Here is a 6,671-nt window from a genome sequence, read left to right on the forward strand (position 1 = left end):
AATTATTTCTACATTTACAATAAACTACTAGGTGTCAGCTTTCAAATGAGATCATACTTGTGCTTTTAGTGCAAAGGGTTCATGAACTGTATCTGTTTAAGTTTGGGTATGCCATTTCTGGGGATTTTTCAAAAGTGGCCTTGAAGGTTAACAGGTTAAAGTAGACTCACAGCCATAAATGTTATTTTACAGCACAGGCCTTTCATCATTAATAGTGTTAGGTCAGACTGTAAACGTAAAAAAAAGCCCTCATGCAGTGTCCACAATAATGCCGAATATTGTCTTACAGCGTGCACCTGTCACGAATCCGTCCTCATGTATGATGTCTGCTATGACTGAAGTTTTGTTAGAGGATGAAGGAGAAATTACTACAGACGAGCAGGTTATGCAGTAACGTCCATCACGGAAGTGTTAGCTTCAGGACGTCTTCCAGATCATTTTTCAGCTCAAGCTGCAGAACTAGTAGCCCTAACAAGAGCATGCACGCTAGCTTCAGGATCAGTTGCTAATATCTACACAGATTCCAGATATGCTTTTGGGGTAATTCATGATTTTGGTGTCATTTGGCAAACCAGACCGTTTTTAACTTCTGCTGGATCCCCCATTAACCATGCTGAATTAGTGAAAGATCTAATGTTTTCCATGAAACTTCCAAAGAAATTAGCAGTGATCAAAGTGAAAGCACATCTCACAACTAATACTATGGAAGCTAAAGGTAATGCTCTTGCTGATATGGCAGCTAAACAGGTTTGTTTATATGCAACTGTACAAGTGTGTTCAGGTAGTGCAGCACAGAAGAAAATGATGCCTCCTGAATCAATAATTGATCTGTACAAAGACGTTTCCTCCATTAGAACCAAAGTGACATGGGCCACATCAAGTGATGTTGATTACAGCAGCTGCAGTATTGTGTCAGGGAAGGAAAACCTGGACTCATTGTACACACTGTAAGGTTGTTCCCCCACCTACAGGGATAGGTTAGGACAGGGAACCAGTGAGGAGCCCCGGGAAGAACCGAACGCAACAGGCTTCGAGTTTAAACCTGGGGTGAAGACGTCCCTCATAGGCCCTATCCTAGTCCATCCTTACCTCACTGTTCTTTAGGTGTCATAATTAAGAGATAGGGAAAGAAGGAACAACAATAGCAGACTCAGAAAATTTACCACCCTAGTGTTTGAACCAATACTGCTCTACTGTCGAGCAGACTCAGAAAAGTACAACCCTAGAACAAATACTGCTCTCCTGTCTTTTGTTTTCTCTCTTCCTTTGTGCAGATAACACTTGATGGCTGACCCGAGACCCATATGCACCGACCTCCTCGTCTGCGTATGAAGACATAACCTCAAGAAACAACTAGACCCACTTCCGAGCCAACTATCACAAAAGGATAAAGAAAAGAAAAAGAAAAACACAACGCAGAGACTACGAAACCTTCAGTCATCCATCGACATGATCAAGATTGTCCTACTACTACACATCACGAAGATCGCACATAGTCCGGACTCCAGAAACAACATATTCTTAGAGCTGATGAATATGTCACAAATGCCTTGTTTGCTGGAAAGAAAGTGTGCATGTCACATCCGAAGATGACTGCATTCCAGGACTCACTTGTGCACAAACATGGTGGTCCAACAAGACATTCTTGATCTTTCAGCAAAATTACACCAGATGACTGGAGATTATTACCCGTAGGGACGTCACGGACCCTAAAATTGCATGTTTGTTTAAGTGTTTAAATTTGTATTTTGTGAGAGTTATTTAGAATGTAGGATTACAAATTTTATTTAAATGTTTAATTTAGATTTCCAATACAATAGTATTTTTTATTGAGAAAGTTTATAAATGATGAGACCAGGAAATCTCTGCAAATGGTAGGGGTTCCCAGCAGGATATTCCTGACTGTCCCATCTCAGTACGAGAAGGCTAGGCTTTTCCTGTTCTCATTGTTTTACCGGGTGAAGAGTCATGCTGAGCAAGTTTGAACACCTGCTATTTTATTACTGAGACCATTTGTCTTGGAGTTCTTATCTCAGTGCGAGAAGTCCTGCACCGTTCTGTTCTCATGTTTCAGCTCATTTACATGCTTTGTTCCTCACAATGTAATCCCTCCCCCTTGAAATGTATATAAACTACAATGTAAAGTTCCCTTAGTTAGACGATTTTGGAATGACTGCAGCAACCGACAAGCAATAAAGAACTTCTGCTTGGAAAACTTCCACCGTCTCCTGGTCTGAGCTTCTAACTTTTTTACAAAGAAAAAGATCACTACAGGTGGAATAAACATATGGCAGGACTTTTACTTTCTGACCCCTGGACTTTACACCTCAGCATTTTAATTTATAAAAAAACACACTCATATGTTTCTTCTTTTTCTCTCTTTTGCTCGTGTCTCAACAGCAGCAAAATCCACCCTAACGTTTCTTTTAAGAGCCAAGACAAAATCCAAGACAATCAATATAGTGCATCTTTGGCTTTGTAAGTATGTTTACTAACTATAAAACACCTTCTCATTATCTGGGTTTAGATTAATTGAAGCTATGTCATGCAGCAACTTATCAGTGAAGTCTTAATAAAGACATTGAAAGGATAGTTCCTCTAAAAACAATCAAGCATCCTGCATCTTAAAACACGTTCCTCTAATGTCAAGAAAACTGGACATTTTTACATTCTCGATAACCAAATCTGGTAACACAAAAAATTTTAACTAGTTAACTAGTAAGCATGAACTACAATGAACTGCACTTATACAGCATTTATTAATGTTAATTTCAACATTTACTAATACTTTTTGTTAACATTAGTTTATGCACTGAACAAACAATGAACAGCTTTATTTTATTAACCAACATTAATAAAGAGGAACAAATACTGTAACAAATGTACTGCTCATGGTTAGTTCATGTTAGTTAAAACATTAACTAATGTTAACTAATGAAGCTTATTGTAAAGTACAAGCCAGCACACATGGATTACATGCATTTAATTAAGCTATGATAATACGATATGGGCTTTCAGAAAATTCCAAGTTTGTTGTCCTGCTTGAATACCATAAACACAGCTGTAAATTTGAATATTTTAACATGTTTATTTGTTAAGCTATAGTAAGTCAATCACTTGTACGTATGTTTTGATGTGCTGTATGTTCTTGCTTGTCTTTGTTTTAAACAGGCTCCCGACACTTCTTTTTAGCAAAAATCCTGTCCTTACAGAAAGGTATGTCACACAGTTGTTTATAACACAGTGTAGCCAGAAATAATCTGTAGTTTTATTGCATTTACAAACTTAAAGTTGCTGTGCAACCAGTGTTGGGTAAGTTACCTTAAAAAAGTAATTAGTTCTAGTTACTTCTCACAAAAAATTAATTCATAAAACTGATTTGCATCATTACAAAAGTAACTAATTATCAGGGAAAGTAATTATTGCATTACTTTAAAAAAAATGAAATAACTTGGATACCCCAATATACAATATGTTAAATGAATGAAATGGACACTAATTAGAACACATTATTATTATAAAACATTGTAGACTAATCTACACTATTTTAATGTTGCTGTGGGACAATGTGAGAGATGCCTATTAACTTAAATATTAAAATATTTTCGTTACTAATAGTGGAACAACTTAACACAATAGATGGTTTAGAACTTTTCATATTTATTGCACAGACCACAACTGGCCAACAAATGAGTCTAAAAAAAAGATGCTTCTTCAGAAATGTATAAAAAATAAATAAATTGTAATAAAACAAAATATGCATTATATAATATACACTCTTTGTAGTGCAAATTGAAATTATAAAACTGACACACATTTACAACTGGTAGACATACTAAAAGTACATTATATCATATATTGCTGCCACAATAAACTTTCACATTTTTATGTGTTTTATTCTTTGTCCCATTTTTGTTCACCGAGGTGTTGCTGCGATGAAAAATTGTTCTTGTAAATACTTTACAGCATTTCAGTAATAAAAGTGTACATCTTACTTACGGTGCTCGGCAGTGGTCAACAAGGACTTAAACAGTGAATTTTGATTCAGGAGGCAAAAAAAACAAACCATATGACCTGGTTGCCAAAAAACAGTAGGTCATTTGACCAGTGATTCTTACGTGGGTTGGGTGAGAAAAAACACTTACATTATGGATTTCGGACGGCAATAAAATCAATAACTTACCCTGTGAATGTTTAAAATACCGCACGAGCCCATGAGAAACAATTAGCGTCCGAATAGGACTTAACTGACAGTATGCTTTCACTGGGCCTTTGAAAGCGCTCCGCGGACGGCGCCTTCTTAGAACAACTATTCACTGTATCGCTGCTATAGTTTGATCAAACTCCCAATCATTCGCTTTAAATAGACCATTAAAGTGTTAATTGCAGGTTAACCACCACAACTAATTAATGTGTAAGTTAAAGTGCTCAATATGTATATATTTAAAAATGTCTGTCTTAATATGCGTTAAAATAACATTTATTGGGGTTTCTTCAAAGGTAGCATGTTTTTTTTCAGTAACTGGGTGATGACGTCATAAGATGGAGAGCTGGCGGTAATGCAATAATAAATAAAACGATTCGCGGGACTCCCGCAAACTAGAAATATCTATGAATAAAACATAAAAATGAATACATTTTTAGTCATCTGTTGCAGAAAAGCAATTAGAATAACTAAAACAAAATAGAAACGATTTACAGGCCAGAGTTTCTATTTATAACATGTTTGCAGCGTTGAGCGATGTAGCCAATCACAGACATATGTGTTGATTTCTTGAACCCAATGGCCAATCAGAAGCATTTAAGTTAGACTCTCCTCACCGCTCAAAACTGACTTTTTGTTCAGAGCTGAATTCTGTATGCTGGCAAATCCTCTAATTATAACAAACAAAGTGTACATATTAAGAACGATTCATTGATAATAACAGAGATGTGTGAGATTGCGATGAACTGATGTCAGCTTTTTAGGAATTATTATGGGAGCACACTTTGTGCGCACTCATGCCACACCACGCACACAGTAGCCCACTTGCTTTTATGTTATAACAGTGGTTTGTGTGTTACCTGCAATTTACACTTTAAGCATATTAATGGTTTGCCAGCTGATCTACCTTTGGATAATAGAATTAAAAATCTAACAACAATCATGACAATTTTATTCTTTGCATGAAAACACTTGAATTAGCCTAATTATACACTGTCTGGGTGTATTAAAACTTCACAACCGCAAGCCGCCTCCTGAGCGACGGGGTCCTCGGCCCAAGATCGTGCTGTACCCTGAACCTCGAAAGCCTTCCTAGCCACAGGAATGAGAAGAGAGAGGGCGTGTCTCGCAAAAGCCGGACCACTCTCTCTGCAAAATCTCAAACATTACCCAGTCCCCGTACAGGCGGCTGGAAATGTCTATACAGCAGTCAATGGGCCAGTCACAGAGCTCGTTCACCTGCAAACAAACGCCGTTTTTACGGCGACACACAGAAAACACAAAAAGAGTCTTTTTCTGCCTGTGTCACTAAGGGTTCACATGTCCACAAAGTGTGCATTCCCAGATACTGTCAAAACAGTGCCAAATTCATTCCCAGCTCAGGCTGCACGCCCCATGAATGTAGATCACGTGCCTACGGTCATGTATGCACCACTACACACAAGAATTGTTCACACAGTTATGAATTAATCCCCAGTAAAAGCGGGAAACATTAGAAAAGTGACGCGTGTGCTTACCACTGTCTATGCACCCCCACTTATAAACACTGTCCCTACTGTGTCAAACACAACCCCAGCTCAGGCTGCGAGTCTTACAGACATAGCGCGCTGTTGTAATCACACACGCGCCCATTCACTCGGCTGCTCAGCGCGCGCCCGCGCCTCTGAGAGCTACGAGCTCAGGCAATTCGCTGGCCGGGTCCCTACGTCACAGCGGCCCGCCCCTAGCCTGTATTCAGCCCATATCTGTACACGCAGCGGCATGGGAAAACATTCCAGATATGCCGAAATGGGTGTTGAATATAATGAAACACGGATACTCGCTCCAGTTCGCTCGCAGACCACCACGTTTTACGACTGTGGTAGAGACGAAAGTGAGAAAGGAGTGTTCGCATGTTCTACGCACCGAGGTGCGCAAATTAATAGAAAAGGGCGCTGTGGAAACTGTTTCCCCGTCTATGAGAGGGGCAGGTTTTTACAGCCGCTATTTTCTCGTCCCGAAAAAGGATGGCGGTCTCCGCCCCATCCTAGATCTCAGACACCTGAACAAAGCACTAATGATTCGCTCGTTCAGAATGTTAACAACCAAACATATCCTCGAGCAAGTACGCCCAGGAGATTGGTTTCTCTCAGTGGATCTGAAAGATGCTTACTTTCACATTCCAATAGCGCCTCATCACAGGCCGTTTCTGAGATTCGCTTTCGAGGGACAGTCTTACCAGTACCGTTCGGCCTGTCCCTGGCTCCCCGTACATTCACGAAATGTATGGATGCAGCACTTTCCCCCTTGAGACGAAGGGGAGTGCGAATACTGAATTATCTCGACGATTGGCTGGTCCTGACACAATCAGAGAGTCAGTTAATAACACACAGATCTTGGATTATCAGCCATCTAGAATGCCTGGGTCTAAGAATCAATTTTGCAAAAAGTATACTATCTCCCAGCCAGAAGATTTCTTTCCTGGGAA

The sequence above is a fragment of the Siphateles boraxobius genome, unplaced genomic scaffold (genome assembly GCF_051911475.1).
Source record: "Siphateles boraxobius isolate OS27281-9 unplaced genomic scaffold, OSU_SipBor_1 41, whole genome shotgun sequence".
NCBI lineage: Eukaryota > Metazoa > Chordata > Actinopteri > Cypriniformes > Leuciscidae > Siphateles > Siphateles boraxobius.